Below are 22,918 nucleotides of genomic sequence, written 5' to 3' on the forward strand. Positions count from 1 at the left end.
ATAAAATCCTTGCCCCAAAGCTCATCTATGTATAACACTAAACACATAAATAATAGAGGGAAAATGTTTCTATCTAGAAGGATGATTCTACCTTATAAATACTTGAAATGTGAGACAGTAGTGGTACTAGTAAAGATAACCTTGCAGTTACATAGTACACACAGTTGAGGGTTAAATATTTTTCTCTATATTTTCCATTTTACACTTACTACTTACAACCAGATAAAGAAGGCTATTTTTTCTTGTAATAGAAATATTTCTTTCTAAACTACAACATGTGACATGATAAGGTGACATTTTAGACTTGGTCTATGTGTGAATGATACCGAAAAACAGGTAAGACAGCAGCAAGCAGAGATCATGTTAAAGGCAGCTAACTTCTTCCTGATAAGTAACAAGGAGAGTAGCTCCTGCCAGCTTGTCACTGCAAGAAACAAACCCTATGATCTTAACCAGTTTCCAATGTCTGTGTTTGAGCAGTGGCTGACAGAGAAGCAAATCTGCTTTTTATCGGCCTTGTGCAGGCTGCTGTAACGTCACTGTGGCTAACCTCTGACTGTGTGAAGCACAGGACATTGCAGCAACCTCAGAGAACATGATAGAGAAACCAAGAAATGCGATACCATAAATAGCGAGAGGGAGGAATAATTAGCTGAAGAAACCTTTTGGAAGAAAAGTAACTCTTTTTAGTTTGGTGTCTTCTTTTTTGTGTTTAGAAAACTTGGGTTTTAGTGAAGCTGTATCCAAACAACAACAAAAGAATTCTCCTCCATGCTGTCCCTGAGAAAAGATCCACAGGCATCTTCTGGCCTATGTATACACTAAAATTATGGGATTGCATCTCAGAGTATAGAAGCCTGTTTCCAATTTACAGATGGTGAAATACAAGTGCAGTAAATCATAGGTTGAAATTTTTGAAACTTCTCTTGAGTTGAGGAACAAATACTCCCTCAGAAAACATCAATGATGAACGTTTACAGTTCATTGACTCAGTTTGTATTTGTCTGTTCTGCACCTTTGCTGATCTGGAACAGCGTCAGCTGAGGGTCTCTTCCCCTTTGCATGAACTGCATTTGAGAAGACTCAAGTCATGCCAGAAAGATTTTATGTCCATTATTAAATCAGTGATGTGTGTTGAAGAATGATGCACAAATTTCCAAGTACAAAAAATGTTTAATGATTCACCATGACTCAGAAACCTATGATCCTGCAAATAGCAAATATATGTTGCAAACAAAGTTGGCCAAATCTTAGAAATACAGATATATTTTATTTAGACTGGGAAAGACACCATTTCCTGATGTTTCCTGTAAGATGGAATTTCTGTTGAAAAGATAGTCTGCAAATACCTACACATGGGATTTCTGAAATGAAGTATGACCCCTGGCAGCTGCTGGCTGAAATTGGTGTGGTGCTCACTGGGCTCAGTGCTGCCCACCTCCTGAATAGCAGCTGTGACTTTCATGATTGTGTTAATTTTGCTCAGTGTCTGCTCCCTTCCCAGGTCTGGATTGCTGTGATGTGTCTGCCCTCTGGAAGCAGTTTCAGAGTTTCTAGGCCCCCAAGCCAGTTGGCTGCCTTGCTTGTAGGGGCTGGATGCCTGGCAGTCTCTTGGAATCCCACTCCATGATTCATCAAAGATGCAGATCCCATCCCAGTGCTGATACCAGCCTGCTCTGATGAAGCCATGTTTTGTTGGAGAGTTCATCTTTGACTGGTAAAAATTATTAATTGGTACTCCCAGAGACACTGATACACAGGCACATCATTATCATTAGTTTCCTTGCTGTATAATTACCAGACATAATTCAATATTTCTCCCATGAGCAAAGCATTTACCAGTTATGCTCCACCTGCCCCTTTGGCAATGTCCACAGCACAGAGTAGCTGAGCAGGCCTGCCAGCCCTTTCCAGCCTCATCCTCATGCCCTGGCACACAGTTGCAAGGCAGAAATGATCTAATGGCCATTACCCAATTGTCTTCACACAGTTCATCCTTATGTCAGGCTATCTTTTCCCCATCTCTGCCCTTGGCTGCCTGGGCCCACTGCCTTCTGTCACTTCAGTAAGGTGGCACTACTGTATTTTCCACTGCTGCATATGCTCACTTTTCTTCTCATTATCTCCTCCTTCAGTTTACTGAGCTCTCTCCTGCCTTCAAACCTTTTTTTTCCATATTGCGTATCACTGGGGAGCCTGAGCTTCCTCTTTGCTTCCTACTTCAGAAGCAGTCAGACACAGCCTTTTCAGATCCCATCCATTCCCCTCCTGCTTTTCAATAAATCAGTCTCTTCTGCCTTCTTCTCAGGTCTCTATTAAACACTGTCTTAATATGTTTTACCTCCTCTTTCACCATTTTTCCTGGAGCCATGACAAAGTCAGTTTTCTCTTTGTCTTGCCTCATTCATCTCCTTTCCACTCCATAACCCCAGCTCTTCCTCCACTGGGATTTGTTCCACCCAATTTGTCTTATTTCTTAAGGCTTATTTGATTCAGCTATGTGTGTGTTTATGTGAGCATCTAAATCTAATGACCCATTCTTTAACCCATTGGTAAGCTGAAGCCTCAGCAATAACAGTGAAGATCTTAAAAATACCAACTTCCTGCATTTTTCATAAAGATTTATGACTGGGTGAACAAAAAAGATTTGCACTTGCCTTTCTTGCTGGAAAGGCTACAGCACATGCTCCTTCTTCCAGTGAATGTACAATTATTATTAATTGTCAACCCCAGAAAAAACTTCACTCAGAGTTTGCATTTTCCTTGACAAAGGAATGTGAGGTCATAAGAAACAAATTTTTAAGAAATCAGACAACAGGAGTTCTGTTGCTCACAGAACTGCTCCTTTTTCACTCTTTAACTCAGTGTTTCATTATTTAACTTTGAAGTTTTACTTTTCTATTTCATATCTACTTTTAGCTACTTTGATCTTGGTTTTACCAAAATGTCTCATACAAATTTTTAGTCGCTCAGGTTTCTGGTTTGACCTCCGTTTGTGAATCTGTTCTTTCTGCATCTTGACTTCTTCTTCAAGGTATCCCTCTTCATGTCTCCTTTCACCTTTATGCATTGTCTTCTCCCTCAATGCTTCTAGTTCTCTTATTTTCTGCCTCAGGACTCTTCTCACGAATGTCAGTTCCTTAGTTTTGTAGATGCTGGTGACTGCCACCATCCCTGAACACCTTCTTTATAGTCTTTGCCTCTGTAAGGAGAAAATTGCCTTTTAAATGCAGAACTTAAAAAAAAAAAAGAAAGAAAAAGGCACTGATTCATGTGGAAGAGAAGGGAAGAATATAGAACCTTTTTGAAACCTTGTAAATTAAATCATAGCCACAGTGAAAACTGATCTGCCCTCTTATCAGACTTGATACATTTTCATATAAATGTTCACAGTTCTGTCATGTGCAGAAGAAATCTTTCTCTTATTATGCAGGTCTGTTTCTGAGACATGTAAAATTATTCTGCAGTGTAATTCATGCAATGAGAAGGCTGTATGGCTTTCAAGTCATACAAGTCTTATTTTGCTTATTTTACTCTCAATGACCTCTCAACAGTATTTAAAAAATAGTGGGAATGAAGTTGGGATCTTCTGAATAGAAGAGTATCAATACTTTGCATGGAAATGTATTAAAAAACAATGAGACATGAAGAAAAAGAGCAAGACAAATTGTTCCTTCATCATGGAATATCAGCTGAATTGTTTCATAAATACCAACAATGAGTTAAATTCAACATTTCAGAGGTAAGATCCTAAATCATATATTGCAGAGAAAAATTCTTACAACCTGAAATAAAAATGTAACTGATACAAAAAAAATCAAGGATAGAAGTATTTTATAATTGAGTGACAGATAATGAAAAGCAGCAGATAATAGATGCTCTCTAGTGGGCCTTGTTATGAGGGATGCTCCTCATTTTCAGTCCAGGAGCACACAGAGCAATCTCTCCAGCAGAATTTTCAATCACTGTATTTCATAAATCCAGAGACCACACACAACTGCCTGCATAGGAGTGAAATTAAGATCCTGTACTAAGTGAGAATTTGATTTTGCCCTGAGCAATTTCTGCAGAAAATTCTCTTAGTACTTCAGCCTGTGAAGTATTACAGGTACAGAGTTACGACAGATAGCTTCATTTCCACAACGAGTAAGAGCTCCTGAGTGACAGTAGGTTCAGCTCCCAGTTTCCTACCTAAACTGACCAAAAGGAAATCAAGTAAATAGGAGCAAGGAAATTATAGGTTGCTTGTGTACCATCAGATCAGACCAGAGCTTGTGCACTAACATGAGATAAATGGGCACATCATAATTGACAGGCAATAACCTCAGTTCTGACCAATAGGTGGAGAGTTTTGAAATATTGTTTTTTACCTGGATTTTAGTCTTTATGTCAGGCTAGAAAAAGAAAGCTTCTCAAAATATTATTTAATATATGTGTCAAAACCTATTGTGTGGAGAGCAGTTTATGCTTAAATTTGTAATAGCTGGCTGCCTTGTAATGTACTACCATTCATGTAATTGCCATCAAATTTTAGTGTTTTGGTCGAATAGTTACTTGCTGTTAAGTCACAATCTGCTTCTTATGCACTGCTTGTAGGGAACCATGAAATTATCCGTCTATGATAAAATAGCTTGTGGGAGTGGGTAGCAGTTGAGGCTAATAGTAATGGTTATGTAATTGCAGTGAAATGTGGAGAGATTCTTCAGGTCACTATTTTTCTACAGTCTGTGCAGGCAAGTAGTTAAAAAGTGCCTACTTTAGTTACAGGAAACATTGACTGTATGAAACACGCATGAGAAAGGGGAAGCAATTATGGGTCCATATAAACATAGTTAAACAAAAATAAAAGGCCTACATATTTTGTCAAAGAGAATCTTCTACATATGAACATTTCAAGTGGAATCCAGCAGACATTGCAGACACACTGAATCAGCTGCTGGAAGAAAAGGGTAATTTGATTAATATCATCTCAATAGCACTGATTTTGTACCTCAGATATCACAATGTTCATTCTCTGCTCCAGACTATTTTAGTGAAAACTGTAAAGAAGCATACTTGCCTTATTGCCTTATATTCTTAAGTCTTCTCAAAATCTCCCTTACCCCTAGACTGAATGCCAAACCTTTCCTCACTTGATTTATTTTGTTTTTCTTCAGTTTTCTGTTTGTTGTTGATTTCAATTTTCTGGCATTTCCTTTTAAATTTGTAGGATTTTATTCAATAAAATTTATCCAGGAAATTGAGTGAAATGCAACCACTTTGGTGGAATATTTTCCCCAGATCTTCCATAGCAGAAAATAAAAGCAGTATAAACCTCTGCCATTATCTCATTTAAATCTGTTTCTGCTTTCAGATTATAGCCTCACTAAATTAGCATTAGAGAAACAGACCTTTATGTTAAATTCATTGCAGGGTTGTGCCAGCAAGACTAGTTGCATTTTAGTGGTCCCTCATTGCCTGTTTGCACAAAATTATAGCAAAGCCTTGAATAGTAAATTAAAATGGAACACAACCTTTTTATGTTGTACTTCGAGTAGTTGAAAGCTTAAGCTTCTGTAGAACCCCATTACTATTGCATAAAGCATGTTTCCCATATTTAAAATTCTGATTAATTAAAAACACTTGCAATAATTAACATGCATGCTAGAGGAAGCTAGAAATTATCTACACAAAATTGCTTGTGGTTTATTTTGGTGTACATACAAGAAAACTTGATATACAAACTCTTTTCCTGGACTTCTGACTCCATGAAGTAACACTGTCTGGGTGTCTGTTTTTTTGTTATTCCTTACAGTAGGTTTTTCTCTTACAAGCAGCTCTGTCTCTTTGAGCAGAGTGCTGCCTTGTGTGTATTTCGTGCCCCCAGTTTGTGACCCAGCAGTTTGTGAACAGTTCTCCTCTTGCTTACTACCCACTATCTTTTTTTGGCCAATGAGCCCTTCTTTGTCACCTTCACATGTATTACTGTATTAATATAAGACACTGTAGGAAATGTAATAACTAATAACTATAGCTACAAACTGCAATGCAACCAGGGTTGCTGAAAAATGTTGCCAAATGAGGTGAACTCAACAGCTCTTAACAGTATTTAAGCCAGGATTTTGCCTTACCTCTCTGCCATATATTCCTTTCAAAGCAAGGGTTCTCTGGGTCATAATCCTACAAAGATCCATAATAAGATGAAGTGTCTATACATAATTTAGGACTAAAAATTGCTAAAAGGATATAGTAAATGCCCCAGTTTTATAGCACTGCATCCCAGTAAGCTCCTCTTTTATTTAACAGTCTGAGCAAGAACAAGAGTAAGCCAAACCCATCTAAAGAGTAAAGATATAGTGCTGGTTTTCATGGAGGCTTTTAACAAAATCTACTCTGAAAACCAGATTTTACCTGATAGCTAACCTGCAAATGCATAGTGAATGAAATGTGGCATTACTGAGATGACTTTAATTCTTTCATAAATACAAATAAGATCCATATCAGCTTGTACCAGAAGATGGGCAAAATATTTAATCCACAGTTTGTTTTGTTCTTGTTTGGGTCTGGGCTGTTTGGGAATACGTGACCACTATATGTGGGCCAGACAGACCACTGAACCAGCTTCAGTATCATCACAACATCTTTTTGATTAATCTCCATTTTGAGATTTGGAGTTGATTTTAATGATACTTGTAAAAGATACTGTAGAGTCTGTGGGTGATCTGTTTATTCAGGGTGCATACGTGTCCAAGTACACCCACTGAATGGAAATTGTTCATTTCATAAAGCTGGCAGAAGACAGATACCGAGTCTGCAGCTTCCCTGAAAACTCTCCCGGAGTTGCAAAGGTGAGTTCACGTAACAAGACTGACTTTGAGGATCTGTTTTTTCTACCTATTCCTAAGGCTGAGAATTCAGTGTGGTGGTGTTGGTAGATGTTTTTCTTCTCCCCTGGTTTACAAACCAAGGAACCACTGTGCTTCTTCACGGATATGCCACTTGTGTATGAACAGTCTGTAGAAGACAAGCTGAATGACTTTCAAAGACGTGGGCTTTCTTCCAGTCAAACCCAACACAGCCCTCCCCCTTTGAAAGTGTATTTCAAAGAAAAATGTTTTTTCTGTATATGCAAAATTTCCTTATTAAAATAACCTCTGTGCAGTGCCTCATATGAGCAACTACAATGTTGTCTGTACGTGAAGGTGGAAAGACTTCAGGTGACTAAAGATGATTTTTAGACAACAGAGAGAAGGTTTTTAGCAGTTAGAGACCATGATACTTCTCACAGTGTCTGTCACTTACTTATGACTTTGTGTAAGTCTAAGTTGTCAGGTATAAGATACTGTGACATTAATTTTTTCCTGCATGTGGAAATAGACTATAATAGTTATTGCAAGCTGGCTGAGATGCTGTGGATTTATCTCCTGCTTTATTGTGCACTGATTACTCATTTCGGGCAAGCCCATTAGTCTCTGTTAGTGTGTTAATGGTTTCCCCAGACCACTCTGCAGCAGGACTTGTGATGATGGAGTCACCTCACTTTACAAGTAAAGCAATTTGAATGCAAATCAAATTTGCATCAAAGCTTTCCTAATTGTTTAGGAAACGGTTTCCTAATTATTTATCCCTTTTCTCTCTTTCTCCTGTTAGTACATGAAGACGATTTTATACCACACCATCATGTAAGTTTTTGTCATTGTTTGAGTAATTGCATAACTCAGTCAAGAAAAACATAACCAACATAAATTCAAGGTGGTGACACTTTTGAATACCAACAGTTATGTATTCTGTGTATCATATAAAGTATAATTAACTCTTTGGGGTTACATAGAAATCAATTAGCCAGAGTGTGAAGATGTCAGACTACTAGGCTACGTATTTGCTGGTATTTCAAATTTGCACTTGTTGGTAATTTATTTGATTAAAAATAAGCATATGCAGATTTTGCCATGCTGTGATTATGAGGGCTCATTTTGCAACAAATTGTAAAACAGGCTTATTTGGTAGCATGCTGCTCTAGAATAGGAAGAGATGCTTAAGCTTACCTTTACATGGGGTTGAGGAGGTAAGGCTTCATTTACTCTGAAACCCATCACTGATGTTTTCACTCAAGAACCTGAATCATCTAAGAACCTGTACTGGATGTACTGGGTCAGACAAGAGGCCCAGCTAGCCCAGTGCCCCATGTCAGCACTGGCCATACAGAGAGGCCCAGGAAAAAAGCACAAGGCAGGCAGGAATGATCTTTCTCCTAACACATTCCTGAACTCCAGCTGTTTCCAGCCATCTTTCCTTGGGCTGAATGTTGTTTGGCAGTCTTAAGTAACCCTTAGAAGACCTCTCTTTGTGCCCCTGTGAGCTTTACTATGTGCAATTGTGGTAAGATATTCCACAGCTCCACCATCTGTCACATGAAAAATTACCATTCTTGTTTGCTTTGAACCTGGCTGCTGCTAGCCTCTACTCTAGATGACCAGAAAGGTCCCCTCCAATCCAGTCCAACCCAGTCCAATCCAATCCAATCCAATCCAATCCAATCCAATCCAACCCAATCCAACCAAATCCAATCCATTCTTTTCCAGACATGGGAGCCCTAACTAATTTAAATCGTGATCTAAATGGAAATATTTCCTTTTTCCTTTCAGCATTACTGCTAGATTAGACCTTTCTGCCCTTTCATAACAGAAATTGTTTGGTAGCTTTTAGAACAGCTGACTCTACAGCTTCTATTGCATGGAAATATTTAAATTCTGTATATTTTGTGTACATGTATGTCTGATTCTGGAATGATGCAAATCCGTAAATTTGTTGTTTTCAAAGCAGCTCTGTTTAGACCAAATGAAGCTGTCACTGGGGATTTGCCTTTCTGTTTATTGATGAAGATATAAATTTAATAGGTGTTTGAAGATTTTTACAACTTTTGTAGCCTACCTTAAAGATAATCAATAACCTGAATCTTCAATATAATCTCTGTACAGAATTAAATGATAAAGAGAACTTTGTAAAACAAAGTAGAGCTGTGTTTTCTCCTTTTTGGACTTTGGCCTATTGCCAATTGATTTTGGTCTGATATTACTGATCAGGTGAGAATTTGGATTATGGAAACAGGAGTGCCTCATGTAATTTATTCCATGGGTAGTATGAGAACACAGCATATTTCAACAGTGATTGGCATGGACAAGTAGCCTCTATAAATGAAAAGTCCTTTACATTGTGTACATTTGGAAGAAATGTTCAGTAGCATTCAAATTAAATGTGAACTGTATTGAAACAAAGGAAGATCATAAAATAAGCAAAGTGAAGCTGACTAAATGCTTTATTCAAGGAGTCTGTGGAAGAAACAGGAAAAGGTGTAGGCACAGTCTGCCTTTTTAATTACCATGTTAAAAATCAACATGCAAATTGTTTATGCAGAAGTCAAAACCAAACCAAGCAAACTACCTCAGAGCTGGGCAGCATTCCACTCGCAGAAGATTTGTTACATCATGCCTTAAAACTGCCAGCAAGAGCTTTGGGGAATATTAGCACTGCAATGTTGCAACAGTGCAAGCACCACCCAAGGAACTGGCGCACGGAGTGCACAGCTGGGCTATGCTTTGTAGGTCTGGTCACAGTTCTATTGCATGAATTCAGTGCATAAATATTAACTTTGAGCCACACATATGCCCCTTTTCAGTAGTTTGAACAGTCACCTGAGACAATAATGCAATAAAGATCTTGTTTGCAATTTCTGAACAAGATAATATTAAACAGGAAGCAAGTCAGATAACTGACTTCTGCATTCAAACCTGTCACATGACAAACTGTATTTCACATTTAAGATATAAAACAACTCTGTCATTCCTTGTTGCCTTTTGAGCCAAATTGTATGCCTTTATGAGAACGGATTTTAGCTTCCTTTTGGCTTAGTAAACTTTGGGTAGAATGTGAGAGCCTGGAGAATTTGCTGTCGTATCATAGTTTCCACTCTTTCAGAGATACAGATGTCCAGTTTTAACCAGCAGATTTTGCTAAGGCAGTGAAATTAAAGGTTGACCAGGGATATAGACTCACATTTAACTAATTAAATGCCTTTTATTACTGAATAGAGTATGGAGACATTTGCTATGGCAGACAGCTTGTTTGTTTCTTTGGCTAGTTGCAAATCTTTCTTTGCCACTGCTCTGTTAGTCTCAGCTTACAGGGAACCTTCAGCAGTGTCTTCAGAAGACACAGGGAATGCTGAGAGGCTACAGCAACTCACAGCAGAGGCAGGGCCCTGAATGCTGAAGGATGTTTGAGCTACCAAATCCTCCGAAACTGTCAGGGCAAATAAGACTCTCTAACACTGTCTTTTTAGTGTCAGTGAGTGAGGCATTACTTTATTCTTAGCCTGGAGGCGTTGTGTGTGACCAACAAAATTCCAGCCTCTATGCACATGCAGATACAAAACTCATTCACTTATTTATGTTTTTAGCAAACAAAGAAATCAGTGTTCATTGGTCCTAAATGACATAATTGTCCTTCATTAATCAGTATTATGATTTCTATTGGTTATTGATTTCTCATTTCTCATGCTAATTAGTTTATATTTTTCAGTCTTTTAATATTTTTTCCAGGTAGGGACTTTTCAGCACCCATATACTGAGTCTTTATTAGCTCCTTCTCTATCTTTTGCTTTCTGCAAAATGTCCTTGTAGTCCATGAATTCTGTGCTTTTTGTATCCAATTTCAATAATACATCATTCTCTACCAGGCCTTGTTCATTGCAGCATATCAAGGTTAGCTTAGCAAAACTTAAAGTTTCATTAATTTTCCCAAGTTCTATTCCCACACTAGCTGCTTATGACAACTATATATATATAATATAGGTTACAAGCAAACAATTAATTTAGAAGTTAATTAAGACCACTAATTAAAATTACTATGAGGTTCTATTGTTTCCAACACTTCCAGAATAAATTCACTACTTCTGTGCTATTTCATAGTGCCAGCTTGGGACATCAGTGCCTATGCTACTGTCTCTTAGTTACTTACACAATCAGATGAGTTATCAAATAATAAGTTTCTACCAGTTTCCCTAAATTATGCATGGCATAGGATGTAAACCTTTTCCAAACTATTTGTCACTCACACCCCTCAGTGTGGATTCTGGGCCATATCTTCCTCTTGATGTCAAGGAAAAGGACCAACTCCTTATGAAATTACTGCCAAAACCATACCATTAGCTGGAATTAAGCTGGTTAGCCTCCTGCAATGAACTGCCTTCTGTGCTACATGATCGTCTAATTTGTGAAGCCTTATTTAAAAATGCACACAGTGTGTCAGGTGGAAAAAAGCTGCACGGAGCTTGATACAGGAACACAGGGATTATACTTATATTGTTCTATGTCCACATTTCTGACATTTTCATTTAGAAAACTGGTAGCCATGGAGCATTCCCCAGGTGTGCACGCAGCAGCATTTTGGGAAGTGTGGTCTTGTATTCTCTTTTGGCTTCTAAACTGACTCTGTAGTTCCTGAGGTCCATTATGCAAAGCCATCTATGTAACAGGGAGTATTTTCAACTCCTCACCCTGCAGGATCTCGGAGCATTTTCCAAAACAATATACATGTGTCATTTACTGAGCACTGTATGGGGCTTATTACTGCTCAGTAAATATTTCACCTGTTCAATAAAACCTACATTCAAGAGCCTACACAGGGTGCATGTCTGTAAGAGTTCAAGAGTTGAAAAGAGGTGGCAATACCAGAGAATATAAAATCTACTGAAATAAAATTTGAACCAATAGGACTATTAACAGCCAAAAAGTCCCCCAGGAACAGGGTGTGTGATGAAATCTTATGATAAAAAAGCAGCTTGCCTGCATTCACTGAAGGTTTGAACTTTAAGACAAAACACTCCAATGCAATTAACCTCCCCAAGATACCAATAAAAGAACATCTTTGTCATGCCAACAGAGAAATAAAACTTTCCAATAAATTCTGATGAAAATCCAGTGTCCAATGCTATTTAAAAAGAAACTGTAGCATCGATATTTGATACATCCCATTGCTGTCCTGTGAGAGCCACCTTCTATCTGATGATTTCAGATCTCTTCAGCACACGTTGGCTCGCTGCCTTTAGGAGAGTTGTTATCTCACCATTCTTCAGATGAGAACAGGAAAAGTAATGATAAATAAGTTATAAAGTGATCAAAGTTCACACAAAAAACCAACAGCAGAGCTGACAGGAGAAACATCTTCAATTCCAGTTCATCTAGTGTAACCATATTTGTCTACATTTGCAAGGTATATCTGACAGCGGGGTTATGCTGGCAGGTTATTGTATACAAAATGTGTCAGGGTTTGTGCGGCTGCCCTGCCGGAGGTATGGGTTAACAGCTGAAGTGGGTATTTGGGTTATAGTGGTATATGGGTTATAGTGTAGCACAGCTACACTATAGCCACGCACTCCAGCACACCACTTCCACACCGGCCCATCAGAGTGATGGAGTCGAGTGTTACCATTTACTTGGCACAAAATTTCAAAAGTAGACAAAAACCAAATTTAAAATCTGGGCAGAATAAGTTGGAGAAGAATGGATTGGAAAAAAAAATAAGATTTAGACAGGAAATCCAGATCAGTTTTACAGTGCTGGTGAAGCTCATAGGTACTTCAGCCCAAGGAGGCAGTTGGTCTTGGTGAAAGGCAGATTGCATGAATTGCATGATTATCCAGCAAAACTAGCAAAAGACACTTCACATGTTTATCTTCCAGCCACTTCACATATTTATCTTTCTTTGGAAAAAGACTACCCACACTCAGAGTAACAGAATAGCACGAAAGTTTCTCTTCACTAGGGACCAATAATAATTTCTGGCAGTGGCAGCTACTTTGTTCATGCCAGTGGATATTTTGAAACATTTCAAACTATTACAGTAGAGATTTAAAATGTTCTTTTACATGTGCATATTCTGATTCAGAATATTTAGAAATTTGTTAACAAGAACAGCTCTACTATTTTAAGATGTGCAATGGTCAAAGGTTTTGTACATATTTTTACAGCTGTATTGATGATGAGTGAGGTATGGCTGACTGCCACACAGAACTCAGAGAAGTCATTGGCAGATGCAACATGACCTGTATCATTTGTTTAGGTGGGAACAGAAGCTGCTTTTCTTACCCTGGTTATGTAAAATATAATGTCAGTCAAATGAGCACACACAGGCCTTTCCACGAGCTGCTGTGGGTCACCCTCTGGGACTCTGCCTTTAGAAAGTACTCCTAAGTTGCTTATGCATCCAAATCCTTTTTGCGTTTTGACTGACTGACTGACACATTTGCAGTGATTGGGAATACATGTGCAGGTACTTTATAACAATACAATTTATTATTTAATTCTCTAATTGCATTATTTTAGCTATGTAAAGTTTTGTGTTACTCAAGTGTGAAGGAGAAAATAATAAAAAACAATCTTATAATAATTACCACAGGTCTGAAGGCTTTCTGGATTGTGACCATCCTTTATGGCATTGCTATAGAGGAGCACTGGAATGATTGAACCCTGTTACATAAATCTTTCTGCTCCAAGATCTGTGCTGCCATTAATGTGTTTTTGACTCCTCAGTGTTTAAGCTGTATTTACTTTTGTCAATTTTTACCAGTTCTCTCTCATGGCACTCCTATTTCTCTTATCAAATATGAACTTGGCTGTAGGATCAAGAGGAAATAGAAACATCAAAAGGAAGTAATAATTTGTATTAAAACATGTTTGTAAAAGATTATGTAAACTTTTCACCCTTGATGTCTCCAATGACACAGGAGCTAAGCTTTCTTCAACTCTTCCCTGGAGGCAACTCTCTGAGTTCAGACAAATAGCAAGCCTTATTTGAACACAATATAAATGTAGACCATGTTGGCTTTATAAGATTGCTTTGCTTCACTAGCCATCATAGAGGGTGGAGTAAAATGCTGCAACTTATCAGTTGTTCTGTGGCCACCCTGCAAAGATAAATTCAGTTAGGTGGAATTAGGAAAGAATTTTAGTTTACCTCTCCTAAGATAAGACTAGATAGATTATATATGTGTTCCTAGCTCAGTCTATCTACCATCTGCAGCATACAGGGGAAGGAAAGAGCACAAAAAGAGGCTCACCCATTTTGAGTCCTTTTGAGGTAGGAATCTGTACTTATGTACTGCAGACTTTTGGGCATAATTCCCAAATTAGTTTGGGCATAATTCCCAAACCGCTTATCTCTTGATTCCCTGTGCAAATTAAAGTTTCGTGCTACCAGTTTGGAGAAAATAAATTTTAATCTCACACATGTACCATATTTATGTCCAAATTTTACCTCAGAACTGGAAAAAGCTTGCAAACAGTAGATTGCTTACGATTAGTGCAAATTAACACTACTACAGTAGCCAAACACATATTTGCTTAGAGAGCAAAAGTACGTCTTTTAGTCCTCTTTCAGCCCTGGCCAGATCAGTAGCTGCCTTTGACAGTAACCAGGTCCTAACCTGGGCCTTGCTCTGCTGCTTTCTGTGTTGCTAAAAGGCGTTGCAACAACTCAGCTTAATCTGGCACAATTGAGGAGAGAGGGCTGCCTTAGGCAATGCTTACATACTTAATCTAAGAACTATCAGACTTCACAAAAAGTGTACCTGTATATTACTGGAATCTAACCCCCCTGGCTGATTGCTAGAGATGCTCTGAAGAAACCACTTGAATGTTAATTCAAGAAAGGGGAAAGGTTAGCAAGGAAAACAGTTTCAATTCTTCATATAATGCAATATAATTTTTTTCAAAATTACTAGAGAAGCCTTAATTATTTGGCTTTTCTAACTATATTGAATCATTTTCCTTCTTAAAGGTTAGAAGTAAATTGATTATCAAAGGAATCCAGAGAAAACTACAAAATGAGATAGCCAGTTCTAAAGCCTGGTAACAGTGCAGTGCCTCTGAGCATTACTGACAAAAGCTTTGTTTCTCTCCACTAGCTGACAGTTTTGTGATTACAGTGGGACACTAAGGGAGCTGCCACCAAGTGGGAATGCTGGATGTTAGAAGCAGAACCTTAAACAACCTCGGCATTTGGTGGAGAAACAACACAGACGGGCATACCAGAGTAGCTTGCTAACAACAGCCCTTCATTCCCTACAGCCTTTCATTCCCAGCAAAGAGCCTGGTATGTTTTTAACCATCTGGAGGTTGGGGTTTTTTTTGTCTGTTTGGTTTTGGTTTTGTGGTTTTTTTGTTTTTTTTTCTTTCCCCCGGAGTTAATGCAGTTTAATAAGTTAGAAATAAAGTCTTGAGCACATCTATCACTGTAGCAGGACCCTCTTCCAGATCAACTTGCAAGTAGATCTTTTACTTCGACTGTAGAAGAGCTGGTGGAAGTGAAGGCTTTATTTATTTTTTGTTGTTTGTTTTTGGTTTTTTGGGTTTTTTTAAATGAGATACAAAGCCGTATTTAATTGTTAGCCACTGTCTTTGTGTCAATGCTGCTACAAACAGGAATGAGACTCTAGTGAAGGCCCTGCATATGACTTTTAAATTTCCAGGTGGGGTACAGTATCTGGCTTATCTGGTGCTTGCTGGGAGGTAGATCCTTTTTCTTAATCTACTTGCTAATGGAAGGAAAAACTGGTCGTTCAAGTTACATGTGGGACATGTGATGTGAGAATGGGCTGATAAGTAAATTGCACCCAGAAATTGATTTGCTTGCTTATTAGCTGTTTTTCCATTTGCGCCAAATGCTGATAGACGCAATAACAATGAAATGCCCTTGGGAAATTTAAGAACTATTTCAATTGCAGCTACTGATGTAATAATAAATTCACATAAATTAGTCAAAAGGAAAACAAAATAATTGAGTCTAATGAAAGCTTAATTGAATAAAATGTGTTGGTCTTGCCTAGTTTTAGTTTACAGAAGTATTTATGTCCAGAATGCAGCAGAGCTCCACGTGACATGCCAGGCCAGTGCAGCAGACTGTCCTTCTCCAGCACATCATTTATTGGCTGCTCATTCTCTGAAACTCTGTGCACAAACCTCTTGCAAAGGCCGTGCTCAGAAAGAGGACAGCTGGGGTTATTATTTGAAAAGCCGATAGTATTCTCTCTAGAAGCCACAGATAAAATGTTTCACATTTCTATTTCAGGCTGTAAACCAGACCGGGCTGTTCTTGAGTGTAAGTTTACCTTCACAGGAAATCCATTGTTTGGAAAGCTAATGGAATCACCACACCCTGTGAGCACACAGATGAGGCTCTCAGATAAACACTTGTTCTCCATGAATACCTAGAAATTATCTGATAATGCTATTGTTAAATCCCAATATTGAAAATCTTGCAAGAAATGATACATTTATTTACACAAATCTGTTGGGGTTGGGAACTTGATCTGAGAAAGGAAGCAAATTAGCAAGTAGGAATTTTAATGTCCAGTCCAATGCAAAGATAAATCATCATTCTGGAATAAATCGCAGCAAGTTATCAAGAACCTAAATTCAAGGGCTAAAATCTTACGACAAGAGAGCTTGACCTGTTGTATAAAAGCATTGGCAACCCAGTAGCTTTATTTATTCACCTCTGGATGTATACAAACCAAAAACTACTCTGAAGAAACATTCTTGCAGAGTCAAGCATTCAAAAAAAATTAGCACTTTCCCCTTCCCTCTTGCGGCAGAAATAGCAGCTGAGTAAAGATAGGAAATTTTCACGTGAAAATGTGTTGGTGATGAACAAGTGCATTTTCTCCCTAGATGAAAGAAGTCCAGAAGAGAGAATTAATACAGCTGTAAAGTACTATGAGAATAGTGTAGACACCAGCACTCTTTTGAATGTCTTGCATTCAGTTCTTATAAAATAAATCTGAGCAAGGAAACATTGAAATATTGAGGCAATTAGCATCTTAGCAACACCACAATGACATATTTAGAAGTTTGTAATTACTACTCAGCTCCAGAAATGCTGCTTCTTCTAGTATTTTACAGTAGAAAAAGTGATGAGTTTGTCTGTCTGTAAGGATATCCTAGCTCCTCCAGACAAGAAATGCATGGAAATGATGTGAAACATGAGAGAGAGAACTTCCTTCTTTTTGTCTCCATATACAGCTAGACCAGAAATTCAGTTTCATATTAGGTCCCATAAAAAGAGAAGGCCATATCTGTTAGCATATTTGGAAAATTCAACAAGAAAATCTAGTTGCAAAACTTGATTTGTTTATATGGTAGTTCTGAGGGTGTGAAATATCTGATTTTTAATGTCATATCCTCCCCCTTCCTCCTTATAGAAGTAGTCTGGCTAAATACACATAGATTCTTAAAGGAAAAACTAAGGCACATTTTTTTACCTGCATAATCCTGACAAATTTGAAACTGTCACTCTGAAACTTAAGACACTTGAGAAAAAAGGGACAGAGCTTTAAAAATGCTGGTCCAAAGGGCTGAGAGTTTATGAAAACAAGTATTTCTGCTGTCAGCAACTGAAATGAGATCTTAAAGTGGGAAGTGCTGGGCCACCTTCAGGTGTTAGTGTCTACATTGCAGCTCATCCAACTTGTAATGCAAGTTACATTGTTGGACATCAATCCTGAAGTAGCTTTTACTGTGCACAGTTTTGGATAATCCAAATCACAGGTTTTGGATAATCTGTATTTTACTCACTCATCTGCAGGGACAAATGACTGTGTTTACACAGCTGTACTACTTGAGGCTCAATTTAAAGAAAGAATGTACACATGGAGAAGATCCTTTTGCCTTAGCATTTACATTACTGTCTTTCCAATATAACACAAGAATGGTCTCTGTTCTGCTGAGACATACAGACTGCTGCTGTTAGTGAAGCTGTCCCTGCTTCCCTGCTTCATTTCCCCAGAATAGATACCACTGTGCACTGTATTTTCCACATAACCATAGGCATTTCTGATATTTGATGAACATCCACAATATGATTTTTTGATTACACAACCTACCCAGCATATTTTAATTGTGTTTGCCCTTTGTTCCTTTTGACCTTTAAGCCTTTGCTTGCAATAAAACCAGTAAATAGACACAAACAAGCTGCTGTGCCACATCAAATCAGACTACAATTCAAGGAGAAAAATTGTAAATGTGGAAGTGTCAAGCAAGAATACGTTTATCCTGATTCATATAAACACTTTAGTCAAATGCTTTGGGCACAGATAAACAGTCCTTGTGCAATGTTTGTTATGGCTTCACCTGCTTCAAGCTGGAAACTGAAAGTGTTTTGGTTAATGGGACAGAAAAGTTTCTTGTAGTTGCTCTCCAGCTGCAAGTACTTCTGTAAGTTATGATGAAGTACTATCTCACATCTTGTAACCACAATGTATCTCAGTGATTCAGTTTTTTTTATTTTTTCCCCCACAGAGGAGGAACCATTGCTTGGTAGTGCACTCAGAGTGACTGGCTGTACCTGCTGACATTTCCTGGAAAAGCAGAAATAAATTTTCATGATATCCTTTAATGGACACAGATATGTCTTAGTAAAAATGTTTTAAAACTTTTCTTAGAACACTACTAACTTGGGAGGGGTGTTTCAAGTACTTGAAATTCTTTTCTACATGAAGCTGAGACCTAACAAGTATGAGATCTGATTTCAAGATAGTGGAAAAAGCAGGACAAATTCTGAGGGCTACAACAGAAACATTTGATAGATCCTTTAAAATGTTCTTTAGAACTTAAAAAAATTTGTTTTATATTAAATGATTGGTAATTGTCCTAGATTTTTTTTTAAAGTTTTATTAGCAGTTTCTGTAATCTCATTCCTATTGTGTCTTGAACTACCTTTAACCCTTGTGACACGTTTTCTGTAATTCTTATGTTACAGCTGCATTTCTGCAGTTTCCTGACTGGTGCAGTGTCTGAGTAATCATAACATGTAGACTTCTACATGGAGGAAAAATTAACTGATTTAGATTTTTGGGTTTTTTTTCCCCAACTCATCCTCCTCAGTATGTACAGTCTTTATTTAAGAGGGACAAAGGCATAACACCCTTCCACTCCAGTTGCATTTTTTTCAAATGTAATTTCTACATTTCTTTCTTGAATATATTGGTTTTTGAGCTGTACCTACCCATGTCTTCCTACTTCATATGACAAAACAAAGCTTGGATAAATTATGCTAGAAACTGTATTATTCTTTGTAGCAAACAAAGAGAAAAATACCTGTAACACTCTGCTGTTCTGAATTAAGTTTTAGTGATCCTTGAGTATTTCCATTTTACAGTGGTCTGCAACATATAATATAGAATAGTTGGTATGAAATAAAGCAAATTTGCAGCACCAAGCTGCATATGGGAGGATTCAGATAAGTGTGTGTTTTAACTCTGGTGTCACCTGGAGAATTGGATGTCTTTATAAGAGAAGTATTTCCAAGGTACAGTTATACTGCAATAAATAAAAAATGTCCACAAAACCTAAGGTAGCCAAAGCCCCTAATTGATGCTTAATTAAAAAAAAAAACCTGAGAAGTACTTTTTAACATCCCTTCTAGCTCTGCTGATTCTTTCTTTTAAGATTAGTTTTACTATTGTGATAGCTAAAAATGGAATGTGCTTCTAATAATTTAATATAAAGGGACAAGGATTGAAGGTATTTTTGGAGGAGTTGTTGTTATCCATTAAGAGTGCTTTATGGCACTGGGGTTCAGAGATAGTGAAGAATAGACAACTTGTTAACATTGCACAGAAAAAGTTCAAAAGTAGAATTTTGTTTCTAGGGAAGTTTAAATGTGGACTTCAGTGTGTGTTCATGTATTTGTGGGAAAAAGTCAAAATACCTTCACATTCCATTTTAACTCACTTTGCTAATCAGAAGAACTTCTGAGACAGGTGGCAGGATGTCTCATCAAAGTGAAACTAGAGTTGCCCTGCTGAGATTCCACCTGCTATGTAAAAGTGCTACCACCTTCTTGCCAAGTGGAAAGAATTAGCTGACTCCAGCAGATTTTGGGTTTGTATCAGGTAAAAGTGATTCATTAGGCTGCGAGATTGAGCACTAGAAACTGTACACTCCACAGCTAGAACTAGAAACCTCCACCTTAAAATTGTTTAAGAAAATTAATTTCCTAACCATAGTAGTGAAAAAGTCTCCCATATTGTAGTGTGAATTTCCCTCCCCAAGCGTTTCAAACTAAGTCTCTGCCCCTTGGTCATGGGATGAAGAAGCTGTTGGAGTCACAAGAGGCATTCTACACCTAGAAATGAGCTTTTTGTGGTGAAAATAAAATTAGCTGCTGGCATTTCAGTATAATTTGGGAAATGTAGTTCAAATTGTACGTACCTGCTGCATTTAGCATTTGTAAAATGTTAGCACTCTGTGACAGCACTCCCCTCGCTAGCTTTTCATCTCTCTCCCTTGTAATTTTATTTTCTTTCTCCCATTATGTCATGGCTTAGCACAGCTCAGATTACAAATTTCTCAAAGTAAAAATGAGGCTGATAGCAGTAGGTACTATAACATGGTTAGAACTGCAATATAAATAAAAATACCTCCTAACTGTACAAGTTATGTGCAGATTGATCACATTTTACCCACTGGTATCTCCAGTGGATACTGGGCATGGTACTGTGTAATTTTCTTCAATTTAAGATCATATGCCTGTAGCACAAAATATCATGGGCTTGAAAGCAAGTAAACCAGCAGTAGTTTCCTCGTTGCACTACACTATCACTTGAAATGAACTTAATTTCACACCACAGTAAGTACCACTGAAATCACCATGAGTGTATCAATGAAAGAGCCCATCTATTTTGGCCTGATTTTTGTCCAGTTAGCAAACATTGTGTCTAAGAACTGTTGGCATTGAAAGTGCCCTAATATTTTGAGGGTTAGTAATCAGATTTATGTCTAGAAAATAGTATTTTCCTACCAGACAGAAAAGACCCACCACAAGATCTCCATTTTTCAGAAGTCTCCTGAACAATTTTATTTTAGAATCCTTCTTTAGGTGACATCCTCCAAGCAAAGGCAACATACAGTTAAATGTATCGTTTGGAAAGCCATGCCCTGGTTTCTGGATCATCACCTTTGAGTCACAGAATGATTTGTGTTGGAAAGGGGCCTTTAAAGGTCATCTAGTCCAAACCCCTGCAATAAGCAGGGACATCTTCAGCCAGATCAGGTTGCTCAAAGACCCATTTAACCTGACATTGAGTATTTCTAGGCATGAAGGCTTCCTTCCCTTCCCTGAACTGCACACACTTGTGGCCTTTTTGCATATATCTTAACTTTTAAAATGTTTTTGATTTATGGAACTGGATTTTGGAATATAAATCCTTGACTAAATTTGTAAGCAATATAATTGTTAGTAAGTATAACAACTGTCACAGTCACAGGAGCTAGCAACTGCACTCTGCACTTGACAACCATCAGCAATCTGCTTATCAACTCAATTTCTCAACTCATCTTTATTATTGTCAGTTAGGAATCAAAACCTTAGGGAAAAAAGATATATTAATTATTTCTGCGTTTCCAGATTGCTCTGGAAGGTTGCTATGGGCACAGAATATTGTAACTCTTCTTGGCATCCCCCAGACAATGCTGGTGGTGGTTGTGCCCCAAGCTCCATGTTAGCACACAGCTGACCCAGAATGCATCAAGTCAAAAAAGAAAAAGCAACAGACACTGGCATAATGTCTCACACCTTGCGAGCACATTTGTGAATGTTTACTAGTTCTGGGGAAGAAAAACCAAACAAAAAAAACAGCAAAACAAAAACCAACAAGAGGGCTAGTGAAATAAACCAGGCAAGACAAGTGTGACGGAATACAGGACAGGACACCAATATGCAGGACAGCTCTTCTGAGCTCTGGGAGGGGGTGCAAAAAGGAAGTGATAGTTACAAAGTATCTATCCTTACAAGCTCTGGCTTTTACGGAAATCACAGCGTCTTCGAACATACTCCTACTACAACTTCTACTTCACATGCTGCCTTCCCCTCCCCGCCGTTTTGTCCCCAAGCACACTGAAACATTACCAGTGCACATTGCAAACTTTTCAAGTATACGTGGCTTCCCCAGATGAATCTTTAGGAAATTATAGCTACGTTAAACGCCTGAATCTCCGCATCCATCCGAGTTCAGCCGTTTATGTGCACTTTTGGGAAGGGTTTTGTTAAGCCACAAAGGCGGACCCGTCAAGGCTGCTTGGACGAGAGCGGGCCTCTCCCCAGTCCTGCTGTCACCCAGCAGACACAGAGCACGCCTTTTCCACCCAGTACAGAAAATTTCGTGAGATTTCTGTGTTTTCTAGGGATCTTTTCATTAAAACCACTAAGCCTGCTCCCCGGCAGGATGCGCTGGCGCTGCGGGCGGGACCAGCCTGTTGCGGGCAGCAGCGCTGCCGGGGCTGCGGGCGGCCCTGCCGCGGCTCGGCACCGCTGCCGGGGACAAAGCCGCCGGGGCAGGGACCCTTCCCGGCGGGATCAGTTCAGGGGTGCCCCGCAACGCCGCCCCCGCGCTCCGTCTCCGCCGCGCTCCCCCGCGGGGGCGGGAGCGCCGCGGCGGCGCTCAGCGGGCGCTGCTCTCCGCGCTCTCGCCCATCGCCGGGGTAAACGCGGCCGCTCCCGCGGTGCTACGTGGCAGCGGCAGCGCGGGCTCCGCCGGCGGCGCCGGCACTCCGGTAAGGGGATGCGGGGGCTCAGCGGCAGCCGCCGCGGCGGGGAAACGGGTACCGAGGCGAGACCGGGCTGCTCCGGCCAGCGCTCCCCATCCCTCCCCCGGGCCTGGCGCCGCCGCTTTTGCGACTCGGGCGCTGCTCAGCAACCGCTGCCGCCGCCGCCGGGGTGGTGATGGCGGGGAGGGGGCCGGTCCCTGCCGTGTGCCCGGGTCCCCGTGGGCTCCCTCACCTGAGGGTCGCTGCCGGGGCCTGGGGCCGCCGGAGAGCGCGGCGGGGGAAGGGGAGGCCGGGGCTCGGCGGGCGGCCGGGGCATCACCGTGGGCGGCGGCGGGGCC

The 22,918-nt window shown here is 39.4% G+C and overlaps 1 protein-coding gene across 2 annotated transcripts in view; it reads left to right on the forward strand.

The window, feature by feature from the left end:
- Positions 1-22,541: 22,541 nt before the first annotated feature.
- The window catches only part of FUT8 (fucosyltransferase 8), a 97,189-nt gene continuing 96,812 nt past the window's right edge, over positions 22,542-22,918 (forward strand). For both annotated transcript variants that reach the window (XM_039705397.1, XM_039705400.1), the window contains exon 1: positions 22,542-22,586. The gene's annotated coding sequence lies outside the window, so the exon portion shown is untranslated. The remainder of the gene's footprint in view (positions 22,587-22,918) is intronic.

Source organism: Passer montanus, unplaced genomic scaffold (genome assembly GCF_014805655.1).
Source record: "Passer montanus isolate IOZ18808 unplaced genomic scaffold, ASM1480565v1 scaffold18, whole genome shotgun sequence".
In the NCBI taxonomy this organism is placed as follows: Eukaryota; Metazoa; Chordata; class Aves; order Passeriformes; family Passeridae; genus Passer; species Passer montanus.